The sequence below is a fragment of the Pteropus alecto genome, unplaced genomic scaffold (genome assembly GCF_000325575.1).
Source record: "Pteropus alecto unplaced genomic scaffold, ASM32557v1 scaffold88, whole genome shotgun sequence".
Classification (NCBI taxonomy): domain Eukaryota; kingdom Metazoa; phylum Chordata; class Mammalia; order Chiroptera; family Pteropodidae; genus Pteropus; species Pteropus alecto.
The window spans coordinates 10816425-10839690 of record NW_006494611.1 but is presented as its reverse complement, the minus strand read 5'-3'; the positions used below and the strand labels follow the sequence as shown (position 1 = coordinate 10839690).

The 23266-nt window shown below is 34.3% G+C and overlaps 1 protein-coding gene across 11 annotated transcripts in view; it reads left to right on the top strand.

Annotated features, from left to right (window-relative positions):
* R3HCC1L (R3H domain and coiled-coil containing 1 like) overlaps positions 1-23266 on the top strand; it is a 68280-nt gene that overhangs the window by 13268 nt on the left and 31746 nt on the right. For 7 of the 11 annotated variants that reach the window (XR_001518157.2, XM_025042252.1, XM_015600000.2 and 4 more), the window contains 2 exons: positions 377-445; positions 2716-2822. The exons of 2 other annotated variants lie outside the window; for them this stretch is intronic. The gene's annotated coding sequence lies outside the window, so the exon portion shown is untranslated. Of the gene's footprint in view, positions 1-376; positions 446-2715; positions 2823-14809; positions 14963-23266 lie in introns of all 11 variants that reach the window. 2 more of the 11 variants (XM_006925900.3, XM_015600004.2) reach the window with 2 other exon arrangements.

Below are 23266 nucleotides of genomic sequence, written 5' to 3'. Positions count from 1 at the left end.
TATATCAAAATTTTTACCTATTTTTATTTTAATGCAGCTACTAGAAAATATTAAATTACATATGTGGCTTTTATTATGTTTCTGTTGGACAGTGCTGATTTAATAACTATGTTCAAAAGTTACTTGAATTATTTTTCTCTCCCCAACATTCTTCCCCGTCCCTGCTGTGTAGTTATGTTAGTCATTTGAAATACAGTTCAATTCTATTCGTATTCTAAGTTTTCCTCTTCATCCTAATTGATCTGATTTATTTTTAGTACGTGAAACATTAACATGGTTCCAAAAGTTAGAATTGTGGTAAAAATATAGACTCAGAGCAGTGTTACCTATTTGTTTTATTTTTTCCTTTCCACCCTGTTTCCACCCACCTCTACAGGTAACCAATCTCATCATTCTCAGAATTACCCTTCCTGTATGGTTTTTCCCCAGGAATGAGAAGATACAGGTATATTTTCTTATTTCCTCTTCTTTCTTAAACAAAAGGTAGCATACTATAGATAGATACTCTTTTGTACTTTGCTTTTTTCACAGTCTATTTTGGAATACATTCCACAGTAATTTATAGAGCTTGCCTCCCTCCCTCCCTCTGTCTTATTTTCCTTCCTATAGTTGCATAGTACCCTATTATGAAGATGTTAACCTATTTCTTATGCTATTTCTAATATTTTGTGTTTACAAACAGTGCTGCAGTGACTAACCTTGTCCATATATATTTTCTATGTTGAAAGTATATGTTTGGGTGAATTCCTAAAATGAGATGGTTAGGTCAAAAGTTTAAAAGCATATATGGTTTTCTTAAATATTGCTAAATCCGTTTGGTGGGGATGGGTTTGTACAAGTTTGAATTTTTACCAGCAGTGTGTGAGGGAGTTAGTTTCTCTACAACCTCACCATCAGAGTATGTTGTTAATACTTTTTAATTTTTGCTGACCTTATAGGTAAGAAATAGTGTCTATATATAGTTTTGATATTCATTTTTCTTAGTAGTGAGGTTGAATATATGTCATTTTAATATCATGCGTGAGTTGTATTAATTTTTCTATCAGGTTTTTTGGTGTTTTCCTCTCAATTTTAATAATTTAAGAGTTTTTAAAAATATATTAGGGATATTAGCTCTTTATAAGTGATGTATGTTACAATTTGCTTGTTCTTTGATGTGTGTGTGTGTGTTTAGGCTTTTATATAGTCCAATTTTTTAGTCTTTTTTTGCATCTGAATTTTGAGTTATGATTAGAAAACCTTTCCCTTTACCCAGGGTAAAGAGGAATTTACACATTTTTTTCTCTAGCACTTGTATGATTTTAGTTGTTATGTTTGGATCCCTGATCAATTTGGATTTTTTTTTTTTTAGTGAAGATTATATGAGCTTAATAACCTTTTTTTCAAATGCTAATTAGTTATCCCAGTATATATTTTTTTAAAAAATACAGTTTGCTCTAGTGTTTTGAGATGCCACCTTTATCATATATTAAGTTTCCATCCAGTTTATTTCTGTACTTTCTGTTCTTTTGCGCCAGTCTGTCTATTCCTGTACCATTATCACAGTTTTAACTATATCAAAGACTACCTTTAAAAATTTTTACTGTTTTATTGGCTATTCTTACATGTTTATTTTTCTTTTGAACTTTAGTATCAGCTGTCAGTCTCCATAAAAAACTGCTGCTTGTACTGAAATATTTATTAAATTAATTTGTTAAATTAATTTAGGGAGAACTGACATCTCGATGATGTTGATTTGTTTTGAGTTTCCTATCCAAGAACAGGGAATATCTTTCCATTTGTTCAAATCTACTTTTGTATCCAGGAATTTTTTGAAGTTTTCTTTTTATTGGCTTTGTACACTTCTTGTTAAATTCTCCATTTTTAAAAAACTTATTAATATGTTTTCCAGATTTTTATATCAATATTTATAGAGCTATATCATTCTTTTTAATGTCTGTATTGTTTTCCATAATATAGATGTACCATAATTTATTTAATCTGGCCCATAAAAATGGACATTAAAGTTGTTTATAATGTTTCACCATTATAAATAAAGTATCCTTGTAGAAATACAGTTATTTCCTTATGATAAATTCTTTGAAAGAGATATATGTAAAAGATTAGAAGTATTTTTAAAATGCTTTTTATATTAATAAAATGTGTATCTCCACCAATGATGCGTGAGCATATTCAGTCTCTGTTTACCAAAAGAGGACCTTATTGCTCTTTTTTTAAATCTTTGCCAGTTTGTTGGGCAAATATATATATTTATTTTGTATTTCTTTGCTAACTGAAGTGATTTATTTTTTCTTTGGTAACTAATGAGGCTTATTTTTTTTATCATCCATCCAGCTATCTATTCAGCATACTCTTATTGAGCATCCACTCTGTGCCATCCTATAGTCATGACTAGAAGTTGAATATCTTTTTGTATTTTTGATCATTTGTATTTTGTTCCTATCTTTTTTCCCGATGGCAGTTAATAAGTGTTTCTTTCCCCAAAAACTAGTTTTAAGAAGACTGAAAATGAGAGGAGATGACATTTCTTTATTCTGTTTTGTTGATGAGCTTCTTTAAAGTATTTTTTATGTGTGTGTTTTCATTGTACAGTCTATGATAAGTCACTACGCAGTAACGAAATGAAATAATGAAAGTTAAGTTCACAGATAGTTGTCAAAGAAATGATAACTACATATTTTTATTAAAATAACTTTTATTATTATTATTTTCCAGATGAGGCTGCTGTGTCTATCAGAAGGGAACTTTTGTACCATTTGCCTTCAGACTGAGTCTATGTGTGTTCTAGTGTTTTAGTATTCAAAATAAATGTCGCTTACTTGGTAAGTCAGTTAACTATATTTTATAGAAATACTGTTCATTTACTCTAAATATTTGTTTGCTTGTATTTTGTTTCTTCACTGTCATTTTATTTTGTAACTCATGTAAGACAAGTTTGAAAGTGGCTATTCCTAAGAGACTGGCTGTTTTGAAAATTTTCTTGATTCTGTTCATTGTCTTTCTAAATTTTAGTGTTGTAAAGCAAAATGGGGCTGGTTAAATATTGGAGTTAGTTCTCAATTACTAGCTTTGCTTTCTTCAGTCTCTTTTCACTGTGAGAACTGAGAATTAACATCCTTCCTGTTAAGTTCTAGCTTCTTTATAGTTCATATAAAGATCAGCAAAGATGCATGTTATTGTGAGGCTTAAAGAATAGATCGTCAATTAAATCCTTAGTAAAACATAATAAAGTAGAATGAATAATACTATCAAAGAACTTGGAAATGAAAAATAGGTGTCAGTGAAACTGATTTCAGTTTTTAAAATATTACTCTATAAGTATTTATTTTCAATTAAAAATTTTTTTCAAGATAACTTAGTTGTTATGACCTGTTTTTTGTAAGAGATTTTTCTAACCCACATCCTCTGATGATCTTTTCAGTCTATTTCAGCTTTTAACTTTTCATATGCATCCAGAGGCAACTGGAAAACTGTTGTGTAGGGTGAAGGTTTAGTGGAAATGAGAGTCAGTCACAGCAGTTGTCAGAAGATAATTGAACTTGTGTGCTGCTGAAGCATGTGGCAAAAAGTTGGATGGAAACTAATGAATTGATACTGGTGATTTGCAGAATTTTCTTCTAAATGGTTTTGCAGAGCAAGTAAGAAGTAATTGTTGATGTTGAGAGCTGAGCTTAAAATATTCTCAAATAGAATCGAAGGATGAGGAGCTATAGTACAGAAAAAAGGTGAAAGAAGCTTCCCTTTTGATATGTTTTTTGGTAGTCTCTGCTTTTGTTAGTAGCATCAGAAAGCGGACTTCATATGTCCTGAATGTTGAGTAGAAGCATGGTATTTCATTGTGCATGACTCTGAAATGACCCAGATCTTAGAGCAAACTAAAGTGAGTTTTAATCTTGGTTATTTAAAATCTCCTTGTACCTGTCTTATTAGGAGTATTATTTTTTTAAGAGGAAACTAATTTGCAACTGGCTATTAAGAGTGACATTGTGTCTTGGAAAATGCTGTACTAACGCACTGTACTGTCCCACAAGAGTACTTCTCAAGTCCCCAAACACAGTGCTGACAATCTGTGACAGCCTGTGAATTGTTGGGCAGCAGTTGGGGGAAGATGGACGCAGAGTGAGCTGGTTGTTTGTAAGTTATAGAGGAGATGGGGGGAAGGGGAGAAATGAGAAGAGCAGAACAGCTCAGGTTCTGTGGGTAATTTGAATGGAAGCTGTTCATCTTAGTTCCAGTGTGTGTGTGTTTTGGTGGGGTAGAAATAGTGTTTCATTTTTCCTTTCAAGATGTTATTGTTTCATTTTGTCATCATAACTGTAAGATTAGGTGTTCTTTTGATGAGAATATGGATTGGGTAGATTTAAAAAATTTTTTTCTTATCCTCCCAATTAGGTAGAGACAACTTAAAGGGGAGGCTACATTATTCATGTTCAAACCATGTTATTACTTGTAGTCCTACTTTATAATGTCCACTGCCCCTAACATATCGCAGTACAGTAGGTACACTTAATATTGTTTGACTGCCAGAAATGCCGTTACCTATTGTTGTTAGCTTTTACCAGTCTTTAACATTTATCTTTATTTTTGTATCATAAGAATGATGGATTAAAATGCTGTTTAAGTACCCAAGCCATGTTTGTTCTGTTGATTATTATTCTTTGAAAGCCATCTGTAGTACTCTGTACAGATGTTCTGATCCTTAAAAGGAACATTGCTCTGAAGATATTGTATTGTAAGGTAATTATTCGTTATTCTTGAAACTCTAATAAGTAAACTTTTAATCTACATATAAGAGAAGCTCTTATTTATTATCTAATATTTTCTTTGCCTGCTTTAAAGTGAAACTTGCTTTAAAGTCTTTTGGTTTCTCAGTTTCTTACCAGCCACATTTGGCCTTCACACTTGGCTAGCATAGCTGCAAGGAGGAAGGAGATAGATATAGAGTTGAAACTATATCTCTAACATATAGAACTCCACCTTCTTTATAGTTATTCTCTTTTTTTGCTATTGCACTTTTGTGTTCTTTGTTTTTAACCTATTTTCTGTTGTGCTTTGTTTTACTCCATTTTTTAAAAGGCACGTGTCCTAGTCTACTATAGTGGTTAACTATAGGGATTTTGAAATCCTAACAAACACTAAAGCTGTAACTTAAGTTTCAGATCTCTTATCTGTAAAATTGAGATAATAATATCTTCCTCTTAGTATTTAGTTGGGATCAAATGAGTTTATGTATGTCAAGTTTGAGTCACAGCCCCCAAAGCCTTATCTATTTCAACTCTTTTATTGTCACTGTAGGATATCAGTGTAACCCAAGGTAGATCCAGGAGAGGAACTAATTTCAAATAAGTCTAGAAACACAAAGCAACCTCTAGATGTATAGTGAAGGAAAGAAGTTTTGGGGAGTTTTTTCTTCTCTTCCTGCCCCTCCCCCCAGGTATATATACAGAATAGGAAGTAGACTTTTCTACTTTTCTATTACATATTATATATTGCCATTGTTCAGTTATATTAAAGCTTTGATTTGATTGCCTTTTGAGATGGTCTGCTGTAGGTGCAGACATTAAACTTGGTGAACCATGGGGTTACCATGTCAATGGAGTGTGAAAGAGACTGAGCTTTGGAGTGTTTCCCAGCCTATAAAGCATGAAATCAGTTGGTGCTGATGCATGACGACCATGGCCAGTGAAGTATAAAATAAGTTGGGGACATGAATTGTGTTATGTTAGAAAAACCTTTTCATGCCATGGTTTATGTGTTTTGGGGTTCCCAAGATCCTACTGGAATCATGTATCTTGTCTTTCATTGTTTTGATTCTCAGATTTTTCATGAACTATTTCTTCTAGTTACATAAGCTATATTCTTTCTCCAGCTGCATGCAGAGGCAAAGGCTATAATGTCCAAGGCAGACTATATTAAAATACTATATTATATTTTGCTTAAGATTACGTCTGAAAAAACTATCTGCAGTAGGTATTTGATGCACAAGTTTTTTTCTGTTTTTATATTCAGATTTGAAAGTGCACTCTATATTCTGCTTTGAAGCTTCCTCCAGTCTAAGCACTGTTACTAATTTCACTGGTCATTGTTCCCATGTTCACATGCGCCTCTGGATAAAAGGAAGTATGTAGAGAAGGATAATGTTTTCAGATGGTTGGGGGAGTTAGTAGGAAGAAGTATAGAGATTATTCTTGTGGGGAATAAGGAGAGAGGGAGTTCCTTTCCTGACACCTGGTGAGTTTCTTCACCATATGGCTTTGAGGGTGAGGCAAGGTGAATGAGGAAGTTTCAGAGACAATAGTGAATTGTTATTGTCAGCACTTTTAATTCTAGAAGGTTACTGAGAATAAGCATACCATGAAAGCATTAAACTTCTTTCATTCTTATCCTAGTTGGTTTTCTTGTTTTACTGCAGCAGTCTTTGAACTCTCTTTGATTGCTTTGCGTTTATGCAGATTCTAAGCAAATTGTGAATATTTATGAAATTACTATATTATTGTGAGAGATCATCCTATCAGGCAGTCTTGTGTAGTAGTTAAGTGGAGGGACTTTGAAATCCTAACCAATACTTAGAAGCTGTGTGATCTTAAGTTACTTAAGCTTTAGATTTCTCATTGGTAAAATTTAGATAATAATAATGACCTCCTAGTTGTATAAAGGAATTAAATGAGATAATATATGTTAAACATTTAGCCCAGTCCCTGTCACATCGTAAGCAGCTATTAAATGGTAGCTTGTTATTTTTTTCTCTTTCTCTCCATCTGTTATTGCTATTGGTACTACTCTACCACTAATTCACTTTTGCTTGTATGGCCTAAACTTTAATGAAACAGAAAACATAATTAGACATGGTTCACAGCAGCAGATTTTGAAAAATATGTCATTGTTCTTTTAGGCATTGCTAAATAGATCTTTCTTAATCAAATTGAAACTATAAAAAGACTTTTTTTTTTTAATGAAAGGAAAGCATCTTTGTGTTGGCTTAAGATAGCCTTGCAAATGAGTAGAAAAACTCATTATTCTAAAATGTATTTGGCTAATGCAAATAAAACACCCTTTCTATGAACTTATTGAGTATATAGAAATAAGAGTTCAGAGAATTGCCATTCCTTATTATTCACCTAAAACCAGCAAATTTGGGGGGGGAAGTACTTCTTTTGGAATTCTTAGGAGAAATGTTTTAAGAATAATTGTAGAGTTTTTGTCCAGTGTATGAGGCACATTTTTGTGGGAATGGGATGGAAATGTCATCTTGATCACTTATACTAATGGAAATGAGCATTAGTGTGGACAGTATATTTAATTTTGAAGTGCATTAATGATTATTTTTGCAGCACAATTAACTTCCTGATTAAACTTTGCTCAGCTAGTATATCCTGGGCAAATAGTGGGTAGAAAACTGGTTAAAGCAGCTATGACGATGATAAAACTACTCATTTAGTTGATAAAAGATCAAGGTTCTGGTTTCAGTTCCCACTGAAATAGCTGTAAATCTTAGATAAATTCCTCCACTAAAGTGAGGAGGTTATATGACACGATTTTCAGAGGTCTTTTTCAGCTATAAGGTCATAAGATCAGATCAGTATGGATGTAGTTTGGCGATCAGGAAATGCAGCAATGATACGTTTTGGCCAGCAGAGGGTGAAGTCCCATCAGTCAACTTGTGTTCTGCATTTGACCAGAATGTGGCATCCTTGAAAATGAAGAGGACACATTGCACTTCTATCCATTTAATTTATCGAGTCTCTTGCTTTTCTGATTCTGCTTATATTAAATATCTTTCTGCTTTTTTCTTTTCAACCATCTAGATAGGATGAGGACAAATACATAAGAAAAGAAAAGAGAAGGGTTTCTAGTTGTCAGAGATTCATCTACTTTTGTTCTCTAAGGTAGTGACTCTCCGATGGGTAACTTTTGTAGCAAGCACAGTAGTATGGGTGACCAAATTTACTTATTTGTGGCCACCTTCCTCCCTCAAAACACACAGGCACACACACAACTGGTACTCAACCTTCATTACCTCCCACGCCCTCTGAAATCCCAAGTATGAAAATGATATGTCTGAGAAATAGAATGAGCACAGTGCTTGTAATTGAAATCTAGGTTCCAGTCTTGCTTTACCACTTAGTATCTATCCAACCACAGACATGACAATCTCAGATCCTCAGTTTCCTTGTTTGAAAAATTTAGTATGTTGAATTTTGACTTCATTAATGTAATTTTAAGATTCTTTAAAAATTCTTTTACGCTTATGTGAAGGGCGGCAGTGCTATTCTTGACACATTTTAATTAAGTAGTGTCTCGTATAAATAGCACATGATTTCTTTTTTTGCTGAGAACAGGGCTGTAGTTGTTGTTAAGGCATAAATATTAAAGTAAACTGTCATTACAGCAAGAAGAATGACAGTTGTCACTCCACTGAGACATTTTTCTGACTCCACAAACTTAATACAAACAAATCCTCTTTGAGCATTAGGCTCAAGGGTGGCAGCAAGTCAGTCAAGAGAGGGAGGACTAGGAGCCAAGCCAAGCTGAATTGGTTATAGTTGATAGTAAAGCATTTAGAGAAGTCATTTGGGGATATGTGAGCCTAGAAAAAGAGGGCATGTGGGTTGTAGGAATCTATATCACAAAGCTGGAGGTAGAGTCCATTTCTTCCAAACAAATGAGTGGAAATAACTTCGATACAGAGTCCGGTTGTAGGAGTCTGAATTGCTGTCTGAGAGCACAGGATAACATAGGAATAACAAAGAGGGCATGGAGTCCAGATCGACAAGCTGAGATGAGTGTCTAAAAGGTGACAGAACAAATGGATGCAGAAGTGTGCTTGTGAAAACAGGCAAGGATTAATACTTATGATTTGATATGTACACAAGAGAGTAGAAGCTAGCCAGGTAGACTAGATAGAAACAGCATTTTAGGATTATGTGCAAAAGACAGTCCCAGTTTTAATCACCCTCCTTGATGTTGGTAGGTCCATTTGGTATATCCAAGGATTCATACATTTGATTATATCACGGACAAACTCTATGTGATTTGTATGATGCTAATAGATCACACTCTACTGGATACACATATTCACAGATCTGCTCTCTACTGTTGCAGAGTTCATTTCACAGAACTGACTAGTAAAAAATTTGGCAGGCAAACTAGCTTTTCAAGCGCTCCTAGGAATGGAGCCCGGCTGTTCCCTTTGGGCTTTGAGACGTTTGAATTCATTGGGTTAGCATGTAGAAAGAATGAAACTGTAACATTTTCAGCCTAGTTCATGACAGCAAAGCAGAGGTGTTAGAATTTCTGTTTTAGAGGTTTATACTGCAAGTAACTTAACCTGATTGTGTGTCTTAATATTACTGGCTTCTGACTGCTGAAATATGGCTCGGATCGATGGTGGTTTGGAGAAAGTAGAAAGAGGGCTATCCATCATTTAGAGGCTTCATAGAAGCTGCCTGATAATGCTGCTTTCACCACGCAGCCATCTGTCCATCTATCCATCAGTAGGATGAAATGAGATTTAGCGGAACAGGCAGCCGTAACTCTGAGACACTTTCTAACCAACGATTGCAGCCCTGTCCTGTATCTGACCGCAAAGCACAGCACTGGGGTTTGGCGGGATATGGCAGCAAGTGCAGTCTCATTCCTGTCACTGCCACCCTAGAGGGTGTTCAATATGAGGCTGAAAAACAGCCTTATTTCCCATACAAAATTGACTAAACTTGGGGTGATGATCAAACAGTAATTCTCTTTCAAGTCCATACTGTTTTACAAGTTGAGAAGACCCTTTCTTTTCAATGGACAATTTTTTTTGTTTGACTTGGAGAAGAAATAGAATTAAAATGTGATTTCATTTCCCTGGAATCCCACCACACAGTTTAGCCTTTAACCCATATACTGGCATAATGCTTTGTAAATCCTAATGAATCAGGGAGACCACCTTTTCCTTAATTGAAGATGCTGTGGGTGCTTCTGGCAATTCCCGGTTTGTCATGGTAATGAGAGATAAAACTAAATTAAATTCAAGGATAATTCCGTGATTTTATTTTATACAAAGTCTTCTTTTTCCTCTTAAATAGAAATTTTTACCTAGGTTGTTAGCAGAAATTGAATTTTCTTTCTCTTCTCTCTTTATTAGTGGTGCCAATATGAAATGAAAGAAAATGTGGACAGGAAAATTGGTAAAAGATTAGAAGCAAGAAACTGGATTACCCCTAAAATGGATAATCAGACTCTGAGTACTGAATGTTAACTGTTATCTTCGTGGTTCCCCTGCTTTTTCAGGGCACTGAGCCTTCTGAGAGCCTCTTGGTCAGTATAGCTCAGTGCTCATGTTGCTATCCTGGTACTTACCCTAGTCATGGGCAGCTTCTTTGAATGTTTTCTTGCAGTGGTCACTTCAGACTTCAGCTCCTACTCTTTGTTCTGAAGTCTTGCTTTTCACTTTAGACTGGGGGAGGGGTCAAGGAAGCCTAATGTACCGGAGATGCCTCGGAAATGAGAGCCTTGGATGAATTCCTGGGCCTATTGATCCACCGGCAGTTTATGCATCCTGACATTCATAATCTCAGTAGGCTGCTGATGTTCCTGATTAATGGGCCCAGGGGCTGTCCATCCGTCACTTCACATTAATTACTGAAGAGGTGTTTTTCCAGTGATTTACCTGACAGCGGGCTGTGATAAATACCCCTAAGCAGAGTGGGCAGTGATTAATCACAGGGCCACACCCCTCCCCCACTTACCCTCCCCCCTAACCACAGGCCAGCACTGGGACCTGACCATAGAGTGCCCCCTCCCTATAAGCTATCTATCTTCATAATTGCTTGTGGATGCATATTTATCAGGGCATGTGACCTGGCAGATAGCATTCTAGAATTTGTGCCAAAGATGATGAAAAATAAATCTTCTCAGTAGGAAGAATAAATAGTATATTTTTACATAGGGCAGAGAAGAAGATATAAGCTGCTTTTATGTTACTTTTAAGAAATCTGATAGAAATATTGCCTACCTAGTATGCATAGACTCAACACTGCGATAGTTGCTCTGCGAGCTTTAGAGAGGAGAAAGCACAGTTTTTGTCTTTGTGATATTTGTAGTCTATTAAGGGGGAATCTGAACAAATATGAGAATTAGGGAACATATCAAGGCACTAATATAATCATGGGAGGATTGAGATAGAACTCCAGGATTCTGTTTCTTACTTTGTGGCCTTATAAACTGAAATTTAGTTCAATATTTAAATATATCAGGCACTGTATTCAACTTTGGAAATACAAAGATGAAAGTGATACAGTGGCAGATCTCAGGGAACAAAAGTCTAGTAGTGCCCCTGGCTTAAGTTTCTCAAGCTATAAATAAGCTTATCCAGGAAGTTGTCTAAATCCTTTAAGTGAATTTAAAATTAATTTAAAATTTAAAGTGATTCAGAATTAATTTTAAATTCCACATTAATTTTTTTTCTGAATATTTAGTGAATACCTCTTGTGTTCCTGGAGATACAAGAAGCATGTGAGAAACAGTATCTGCCCTTGAGAAACTATATTATAGAGTGTGAGATGACATTCATAAATGAAACATTTAAATAAGAATATGAGGTAGTATATGATGACAAATGAATACCATAGATAATGAATGCACAGAAGGATGAAATCAGTGTGTCTTCAAATAGTTAAAGGAAAATGCTGGATTTGAGATAAGCCTTTTGAATGAATAGTGACTAGGGTTGTATAAACCGGGATAATTCAATGAGGATATTTCAGAAGTTGGAATGAACAGACCATGAGGCCATCTGGTGCAGAATAGAGGATTTGCGTCTGAGAGTGGTAGAAATGAGATTGGAACACCAAATTGTGGAGAACCTTGAATACCAGGTAAACTTAGTTTATATCTTGTAGACTCTGGCAAGTCAACAAGGTTTTTGAGCAAGGAATTATGAAAAAGTGTGTTTTAGAAAAAAATTATTGTATATTGATGTACTTAATGTCATTTGGAATTGCCAGAGTATCTTAGACTATTCTCAGTGCCCTTTTTTGAGGTTGTTTGGAATAACACTATCCAGATTAAAAATACAGTTTTATATATCTCCCTGAATGCCATGCAAAGAATTTTGTAGTTTGGTTATATATGGAGTAGATAGATAATAGTGTTGACAGTCAAAGGCGACTAAGTTTTACAATCTTTGCTCATGCAAAATTGAATAAGTCATGGAAGTTTTAAGTAATGACTACAGAATTAAATTAGGAAAGACTATAACCTCAAGTTTTAAGAAAGTTTTAAATCTTACTAATGGAACTTCACTAAGGCTGCACTGATTATTCACTGGCTTCTTGGTGGGTATATTTTAAAGTCAAGGATCAGAAATTAAAGAGTCAGTGTTGTCAGCTGTATTTTAGTAAGAATTTCTAGGAGATATGGATTTTATTTTCATTTAAAGAATGAAGATACACTTTACATATAGTATGAAAATTCACCTTTTTTAGAGTACATTCTGTGAATTTTGACAAAAGCATGCAGTCATGTAGCTTCCATACAATTGAGATATAGAACAGTTCCGTCTATTCAAAAAATTCCTCTGTGCTGCTTTTAGACAACCCCTTACCTGAACTTAATCTTCCGTCAACTACTGATATATTTTCTGTTCTTAAAGTTTGCCTTTTCCAGAATTTTATATAAGTGGAGTTGTAGTTTTTAGTGATAAATGATATTAGCATTTTTTTGGTGTGCTTATTTGTCATCTTTATATCTTCTTTGATGAAGTATTGTTCAAATTGTTGTTTGTTTTCAGATATCAAGTTTTGAGAGTTTCATTATGTATTCTGGATAAAAGTCCTTTATCAGTTATGTGATTTCCAAATATTTTCTCCAATTTGTGGTTTGTTTTTCATTCTCTTAACAGTGTCTTTGAAGAGCAGAAGTTCTTAATATTGCTGAAGTCCAGTTTATTGATTTAAAAAATTAAAAAAAAATTTTAAGGATAATGCTTTTCATATCTAAGAAATCTTTGTCTAACACAAAGTCACAAAGATTTTCTCCTGTATTTTCTTCTAGCAGTGTTATAGTTTTAGGTTTTTTATATAGATCTGTGATTTATTTTGACTTAATTTTTGCATCTGGTGTGAGATATGGATAGAAGTTATCTTTTGTTGTTGTCACATAGGAATTTTTGTTTTAGCATCATTAATTGTAAAGACTTTTTTTTTCTGTTGAATTTCCTTGTACCTTTTTTGAAAATCAACTGATCATATATGTGTGAGTCAATTTCTGGACTCTTTTTTTTTTTTTGCCATTTCATTAATCTATAAATCTGTACTTTCTCCAGTACCGCACTGGCTTGATCACTGCACTTTACAGTAAGTTTGAAATCAGGTACTGAGTTCTCCAACTTTGTTCTTTTCAAAATTGTTTTTGCTATTGTGATTCCTTTGCCTCTATATCCATTTTAGAATCAGTTTGTTAATTTCTAATTGAAATCTAAAGATCACTTTGGGGAGGTCCATGGAGAAGATTCTATGAGTGGGTGAGAATTCTTGTTTCTGTGGTTGTCAAGTGTTCTGTATTCTCATGATAGCCCACATTTGGCCTTTAGCAATTTTGAAAACACTTTGAGTTCTTACTGGTTTGTATTGGTATCTGGCACTTACTACAGGTAAGGAAGTGCTCATGTTCCATCTCTCCTTTGAGGAGCCTGTCTTATTTCCTTTGACTTTGGGTTGCTTGTCCTGTGATCTTCTCTGATGAGCTCAAGAAAATTTGTGATTTTTGCACCTCATCCATCTTTTATTTTGTTTTAAGGGTAGGAATGGCATTTTCCAGCTTTCTATGTAATAAGCAGAATCCAGAAGTCCCACTTATTTATTTGAGGGTGTAATTTTGATATGGGATTTTTGCTGATCAGAATACCATTTAAATCTGTTTCTTTCAGTTTCCATCCCCAAATTGTTTTTGTTTTTTGTTTTTTTTGCTTGTTCTTTCATTCATTCATTCTACCAAAAAAAAAAAAAAAATGTGTGCTGTATGCACAGGCACTGTGGTAAGTGTTGGGGATATATTGATGAGCAAGAAGACATAATCCCTTTTCTAATAAGCATTTAGCATAGTGAGGGAAGACTAGATAATTAAAGAAGTAATTATAATAATATATAAGTGCTGTAATAGAAGTATATGGTAGAGGCACCTAATCTAGAATGATTAGCTAAGGCTCTCAGAGAAAGAGCTGTGATGGACACCTAAAGATTATATAGAAATTAGTTAGGTGAGGATGGTTAGGAGGCCTCAGGGGAGTAGACTAGTAAGAAGGAAGAGACTGTGTAGAGGCTAAGACGAAAAAAAATCCTACAAAACAAACTACATGGAGAGTTCAAGAATCTGAAAGAAGATCGATGTGGCTATATAGCATATAAGGACAGAAGTGATAAAAAGCTAAGAGAAATTGATTGGAGCCAGGTTAGGAAGAGTCTTGTAAGCCATGTTTAAAAAGTTGATTTTATCATAAGAATGATGGGAAGTCGTTGAAAGGTTTTAGGGGAGGGGTATGTCCAAGCAGCTAATTGTTTTAAAAGGGTCATTCTGGAAGCAAGATGAAGATGAATGGAAAAGAAGCAAAACAGACCAGTTAGATGGGCTTTTATAGTAATCTAAGCATTTGTGTGTGTTGGTTTAACCTGGAGTATCATTAGGGATAGGGAAAACTAGACAGATTAAAGAGATATTCAGGTGTAAAGATCAGTGGAACTTGTCAATTGAGTGAATATGGAGAGTGAGGGAGAGGGAAGACTCGAAGTGTATCCAGTAAAATAAAAGTCTTGGTATGCTTCTGCAGAACCTCCAGGTTTCCTTCCTTCTTTGAGAGAGATTAGAAGAAAAGATCCTTGGTTTACTTTAATAAATACCACCATTCATGGCCCATGATTCAAAATACATTGAGGTTTTGGGTGGAAGTAAGAAGAGAGGAAAAGGAAACAATATCTAATAGGTAAGTCATGGCAAATAAAGTTTTCTTACCTGATCATTTTTTGAGTATTGAAAAAAACAAGACAGTTTTATTCCTTCAATGTTGGTGTTTAGCCTGTTGGCATATAAACAAATAGAATCTGCAAACCAGCTTCCCTGCTCTAATAGAATACAATTGATCTTCTCAAAGAGCTGTTCCAAGCAGAGAGAAACTTATAATATTTAATCACATAATTTTCTTATTTTTCCCAGATTTTTTTAAACAACATTTGGTGTGGTGGATATTGCAGAAACTTTTAGACTTGCATTAGAGAGTTCAAGTCTTTTAGGACTCCAGAGTTCTTTAAGGCAGTGACCACCATCACTAATAGCTGTGATAGATTTTATACAGAATGCAGTGGTGGGTGCCAATAGAGTTTTCATGGTATTGGAAGGGCAAAGCCTAATTTTCAGAAAAGGGAAAGTTAGTGATAAATAGCCCTCATATGATTCAAGATTTCAGTGGTTAAGGTGGGAAGTTATGTATGGAGTTCATGAAGGTAAACAGTTTTCCTTTATTTTACTTATATGTCTCAAAATGATGAAGTTAATAAATATGGTATATTGTCACAATGTTAAAGTTAGGCAGTTGTGATTTAGAAACTTTAGAGTTGTTTTGTGGAGGATATACTATGGGATGCAGACTTGTGAGCAGTGAAAAGCTGGCGGATCAGGCAAAGCTGGGTTTCAATTCTGGCTCCTACACTTACTAGCTAGATTTGTGACCTTAAATCTTAGTTATCTTATCTTTAAAATGGTAGTTTTGTACACCTCAAGGACTTGTTATGATTGTTAAATGAGATAGTCTACATGAGCACTTAGCATAGTGCTTCTTCATTCATTGACTTCTTTAGGGCTGTACAAATTTAAATTATATTGCAATGTGTAATTATTTAAATCTAAAATGTTACAAGGTCTTTATAATCTCAAATTCATAGTCTCAGTGCTTTTCAGCATTTCCTTTAATTAGAACATGTCTGTATATTAGCAGTCTATAAAAATGGATAATACTTGAAAAATATACAGCCTCATTTCTTTGATATTTGCAGGGCATTTTGGTTTTCAAGAATGAACCAGGTATGGGGGACACGCCTTAAATCTTGCTGGTTTAATTTTGCTCTCACCACTAATTTGCATATAAGGCTTCTTTTGTAAATAGCTATGTATCATGTGTCACATAAACAAGTAAAAAAGAGTGTTCCTAGAAAAATAGCTGATGAATTGAATAAAAAAAACATGATAGAGAATTCTTAACTTTCATCAAGAATACACATGCCTTTCACCTATTCACAGTCTCCAGTTAAGGAGAAACATCTGGATTAATATTGCTTTGTGTTAAGAACATTTGTTTTATACTCTCTTGTTTACCAGTCATTTATTGAATGCCATCCATGTGCCAGGAATGGTGCTAGGCATTGAGGATGTAACAATGATAAAGCATTTCTTGCTTTCAAGGAGGTCAAGGTTACTTGAGTCGGGTAGGTTAATAGTTTGGTATGGCAGCAGGGAGCAGAAAATCTCTACCTCACATTTACTCAAGGAATAGTTATTGAAATCCACAACATGCAGTAGGTATTCAGAGATCATAGAGGGCTGCATCTCAGAAGGAACAATTCTAAACCATCCTTGGCAAGTAGATCGTCAAATGGCAGTGGAGAGTCTTGGGTTTGGATTCTTTGTAGGACAGGCACAATGTAATTGTAGACAAGGCTAGACTTCTAAAAACTTTTACTGATCAGCTTTGTTGACCCACAGGTATTCCTCTGGCTTTTCACTTCAGGACTGACTTATGTCTTTCGGAGCAGCTTTTGAAGATGTGAAAGGAAATAGGGCTTCTGACTAGACATAACTAATTGATGCAATTATTCCTGTTTTTCTTTCCCAGAGAATTGTCAAAGATATTAAAGTGGAGGGCACTACACATACTGGTCTGTTCATATTGCCATAAAGTAGTACAGCGTATTGCGATAAAGCAGGAGCATAAACACTGGAGTCTGATTATTGAGATTAGAATCAGCCATATTCTAGTTCATTGGCCTTTGGCATTTTATTTAATATCTCTGTGCCTCAGTTTTCTCATCTGTAAAATTCAAGCCATACAAAAAAAAATATCACTTAATGGGGTTGTTGGGAGTCTCAAATGAGGATGTTACTGTTATGAGTGTCACGAAGTAAGCAAATAACATCTGGCAAGGGGCCAAAATAGATATCACAAAGTTCATACATTAAAGTTTATACGTTTCGCTCAAATAAAAAGCATCTCAGATCCTTAGAAGGCTTTTTATTTTGTATATAATCTGAACACACTGAAATTAAACAATATTCATTAGGTTGAGAAAAATAAAATAGAGTGGCAAGAAGTGACAGGTGGTGAAGAGACAAACAATAAAAAGCAGATACTCTGCTGAAAAATAGTAATTTGGAGGTCATGATATGATTGTGTTATGTGGGTGAGAGAGAGCAGCCTTTCACAATGAATAAGGCCTTGACATGTCACTTTATACATGGCCAGTTTAGCAGTTTGAATAGAGCTGTTTCCTCATTCTGCTTCACATTAATGAATGTTTCCTGCATACCTTTGAATAAGGTCTGCATAAAGTCTTCTAAGTGTTTACCTGCTTTAAAACCTTTTTTTTCTCTTCAGTCCAGGTGTGTTAAAGAGTCTTAGAGTAATCGCTTCAATTTTAGACACTAATGTCACAAATTATTTTCTTTATTCTGTTAATTTAAATTAACATATATTTTATAAACCTGGTTTGAATAGAAGAATAAAGCTGCAGGTAGATGTAGGAATTATTTGACATTTTCAAGTGTGAAATGTATTAACTAGGGCAAGTTCATTTATGGAAGGATGCATTAAGAAAAACTACGGGAGAATCAGTTTGGTTCATTAGCAGATTTTATAGTTTTTAAAATATGAAGCTATTTTTCTGCTGTCCAAGTATAATTTTTCTTGTTATATTACACGTAAGTGCCTCTGTGTTGTGTTTGGATTAAGTATATTTTAAAGTGAAACTCCTTCATAGAAGGACATTTCTTGGTTATTTGCAGAAATGTGCTTGATATTGGGAGTAGGGGATCTTGAAACTGTGGAAAGATTAGATATATTCCTAATATTATTTTGATAAAGACTCTTGGTTGGGTGGTATAATATTTCTATTTTTTACTCATCTTTTACTTTCCCTTTTATCTTGTTCCACAACCAAAATTCCAAATCATTTAAAATAGAGAATGTTTTCTATTCCTGCTATGAAAGTTTCTGGCGTTGAATGTGCTGTTTAGTGTTTTACAAACAGCCAATTAAGTGAAACAACTTAGTGAGTAAATTGATGTTAAATTATAAGAATCTAAAATTTTTTTTAATTAAAATGAAATAGATTAAAAAAGGACAGTGCAAATAGTTAAGTATTTTATGGAACTGTTTTTAGTTACATATGTGTATAAATCTGTATCTACTGTGTCATCATGTGAAATGTTTTGAAATTGGAGTGCAAAAAAGTTTGAAAAAAACTGGCTTAGAAAGTCTTCCTATGAAGGATTCTGTACTCAGGGCAGAATAAGTCTTTTATTAACAGTAGACATATATACAGCAAAATGTAAATAGTGATTATCTCTTTGAAGTGAGAATACAGATTTAATAAAAAGGTTTATTGTATAAAGCTTTTGTATTAAGGAATATACAAAAATTTTACTTATTTTTGGTTAGCTTTACACTTTATTACATTTTTTCTTAAAAGTAGACTTCCTGTCTATTATAGACCTTTGAGCCATCTATTACTTTTTTAAAAAGTAACCTGTTTAGAGAAATCCTTTTTTTCTACTATGCAACGCTCATAGTGACCAAGAAAAAGAACTTTGTAATCTAGCTTTGTCATCTGAACACCGAGTACTTTATAAAAGTTTGTAAGTGAATTTAGCTGCTATCTTCGCAAGGTCACCCAGTACTCCAAAGGTACATACCGGCTATTGCTAAAGAAGCAGAATTTGTGTTGCTTAGACTGATTAAATAAAAATGACTGAAGAACTGATTTTATACAGGCTCTAATGAATCCCGAACTTCCCTAAGGCAAAAATGACTTTTAAGAAAGACGTTGAATATGTGAGCTTGATTTATGTGTAAATCCTGAGGCTCAAGGTGCCATAACTGTCCTGAGGTGAATAATTGAGCAATTCAGAATATCATATTCTGCTTAATACTCCCTTTGCATTTCTTATAAAGATATGACAAAGCAGGAATTGATAGAATTTTTACTTATAGTTGCTAATTTTTGTTCCGATATTTGAAGACTTGTAAATATGCCTTTTAATAAATAGTTAACCTCCCCATTCTCCATTTGCATCATCAGTTTCTCTCTTCCTATTTGTATCATTCTTTCTTACCTCATACTTGCTCCCTAACCCATTCCAGTGAGGTATTTATCTCCCAACCCCACTGAAACCAGACCAATGTCACCAACAACCTCTGTCCTACCAAATCCAGTATAAAAAGGTTCAGGCCTTCCTACTTGACCTTTCAACTGTTAATGCAAATGATTACTCTTGCCTTTTAAAAACTTTTTTTTCCATTTGGCTTCTGGGATGCTACATACTTCTGTTTTCTTTCTTAGTCTCCTTTGCCAGCCACATCTCCTTTTTGTGACCTTTAAGGGTTTTAGTTTCCCCATGGCTCATTCCCCTTGACCTTCTATTTTTGTCACTCTCTAGGTGTTCTTATTATGTTCCTTGGCTTGATTTTTTTTTATGGTGATGACCCCCCAATTTTTATCTCCAATATTTGCATCTTCCATTGAGCTTCCGACTTATAATATATCCAGTTGCTTCCTTAACAACTGTACAGGCTATTCAAAAGGCATTTCAAATTAAAAGGTCTAAATCAGAACTTTTGATTCCTTGTTTCCTATTTCATTCCTCAGTCTTCCCTATCTTAGTAAATGTAACTGTTGTCACGTGCTCGATCAGATCAGAACTCTCAAAGCGACTCATCTCTTCACATCCATACAGTTAGTCCACCAAAGTTTTGTTAGCTTTGCTTTCAGAATATGTCATTAATACAACCACTTGTGCCCTAGACATGCTCCACATTCATTAGTTTTTAGATTTCCTTACAGATTTTCCTCCTTCTACTCTTACCTCTTATATAGTCAGTTCCTCACATTTTTGCTAGGAAGATCTTCATTAAAGGTAATTCAGATCATGTCATTCTCTTGTTGAAACCTTCCAGTAATTTCCCAACACATTCAAAATCAAAGCTCTTGCCTTAGCCTGCAAGCCCATACTTGTTCTGGCCCTTAGCTATCTTACTGACTTCTGGGCCCTTTCTTGCTCTGTTGTTAACTACACCTGTTTTCTGATTATTTCCTTGAACATTTTAGACTTGTCCTTCCTTTTGCACTTGTTCTTATTTTTTCTCCTGGAATTCTCTTTTCCCCAGATAATTTGTGTGACTCGCTGACTCAATTCAAGTATTAGCTCAGGTGTTAACTCCTCATTGTGTTCTTCCCCACTTTACCATATGGTCTTCCCTTCTAAAATAGCCATATACCCCATCACTGGGCATCTCTGTCCCTGCTTCATTTTACTCCTTTGAATTTATCACTATCATGGTTTCGTAGGTATTGCTTTCCTCTCTGATGATTCTCAAGATATTCTGTTATGTATTGATGTTCCCAAGTGTCTACTATGTGTTAAAGTGTATGTTTAGTATTGTTTTTCTTTTAGGACAACATTATGCTTCTTGAATTTGAGTATTTTAGCAGAATCTTTTACCAGTTTTATTCTTTCAGGGCAATAGCTTCAGATTCATCTTCCACATGACCAGTTTTCCCTTCATTTTTGCCTATTTTTTTTGTCTCTATTATTGCCATGTAAGCTTTTTAAGGCCATACTATTTTGTTCATTGCTGTGTTCCCAGTGACTAGACGGGACTTGCCATGTAATAGTTATTCAGTAAATGTTTGTGGAATGAATGAATAAATGAATGGGGCCTCAAATCTTAATTGGAGGTTGGGAGCATCACCTTTTGACCATCACTTGCCATGATTTAACAGATATTTATTTAGTGCCAAGTGCAGTGTTATGGCATTGTAGATTAACAAAAAATAACCTTACACTGAAGAACTTACTATTTAGAAGCGAGCTGGACATGCAGACACATAACTGCAAAGTGACATAATTGATTTAACGAAGATATATGTAAGGGTATAGGGGGACGAAGTTATAGAGGAGGTAACCTCTAAGGTGAGAATTGAAGGACAGGTAGAGACTGTCAGGCAGGCATCTGACTGAGAAAATAGTATGCCTTATACCACAGAGATGTAAGAAGGCAGCTGGGCATGTTTCTAGTACTACCAGGAGCTGGAATTGATGGAATGAATATACAGTCTGAAACTAGGAGTGGCTGGAGATGAGACTGGACAGATAGGCAGTTCTAGGGGTGGCAGTGGAGTTAAGATCATGTAGGGTCAAATATGCTATTTAAGATACTTTAAAGTTGGTACATGATGAAGAGCCACTGAAGTATTTTGAGCAAGGAAATGGCCAAATCTAATTTGCACATTAGAAAATAATAGAATGAAGAGGGCTTGGCAATTGATTGAAATGTCAGGGATAATGACTTCTAGGTTTCTGGCTTGAACAACTGGGTTGTCAGTGATACCATTTACCAAACTATGAAATTGAGGAGAGAAGAACAGTGACTCTTTCTGAAGGAATGGCTAGAATTTAAAAGTATATAATCATCTTAGTGCTCAGAAATCTATTGGTTTACTTGTGCTACTTAATATAGTTTAGATACTACATTTAATTGTAAACATACTAAATTTACTTTATAGGTATTTTTATTCCTTTACATATATGCTGCTGAACTGCTGAAGGATGTTAGCATCTCTTAGTTCTGCCACTTTGTATGTAAATAGACCAATGAGAATAAGAATGATTTTGATAGTATAGTAAAACAAAGGAAGCTGTTTCATTAGAATGCCAAGAAATGATTCTTAATCTAGGGCCCTCCACAGTTTTAAATGTATATAAAAGCCCTCATTTTCAGTGAAAAAAAAGTTAAATTAGAAGAAATGGTCCTAAATTTGTTGAGGATAACTTATATCACATAGGAATGTTGTCTAATCAGTCTTATTTTTGATTTATGAAACATAAGTAAACTTCTTTTGATTCTTTTTTTTTTTGGATCATTATGAACATATGGAACATTAAAATGTGCAGAGATAAGCTTATCTATACATTCATATATTAGTTTATTTCTTGGTTTGGTATATATTTATATACCCTTGTTGCTGAAAGTGGAAAAATCGGAAACAGGCAAGGCAGAAGAGGAAGCACAGACTGTGTTTGTTCTTGTGACATTAAGGATATGACAAGATCTTAGACCAGTGGTATCCCATTAGAAATATACCACAGACCACAAATGTGGGCCACATAAGTAATTTTAAATTCTCAGGTAGCCATATTTAAAAATACAAAAATAAACTGATGAAATTAATTTTAATGTGTTTGATTTAACCCAATATATCACAAATAGTATTGTTTCAAGATACAATTAATACAAAAATAGAGACATTTTACTTTTTTGGTGGAGGAAGTATACTAAGTCTTTGAAATCCAGGGGTATTTTACATGCATAGAACATTTCTATTTAGACTAGACACTTAAGTGCTCAGTAGCTACATCTGGCTAGTAGCTACTGTATTGGACAGAGTAGTTCTAGATCATTCTTGGACCAAAAAGTAGAGGTTCCTTCAGCATTCTGCAACCCTTGAAGATATCTTTCCAACATCAGGTAATATCTGTGCTGTTTGTTTTATTATCCCATCAGATATATTAAAGAGGTTACTCTTTTCTTCATCATTTTCCTACTTAAGTAATTTTATCTAGTAAAGATCTGTTTATCAGTTTTCATTGCCTTTGCTTTCTCCTATACCAGTTTATAATAATGGCCTCTTTTACTAAAACAGTAGATCTTTAAATTTTAGTGATTTTAGTTTTAATTACAAAAATACTATATGTTAACAAATTTTAATAATACTGAGATACATGTATAAAAAGATAATAGTCCTTTATTTTTTCCCCCCTCTCATATTCTCCTCTCCCAGATCTAACCACTTGTTAACAGTTTAGAAAATAGCCTTTCTCCCTTAGGAATTTACATTTACGAGAAATTCTTGTTAAGTGAGAAAATTGGTACTTCAAAAATACCTCTTAGAGTAGACTTATTTAAAATGGAGACTAAAGTTTCGTAGTTATTAATGAAAAAAAGACTTGTTAGGGACAGTTT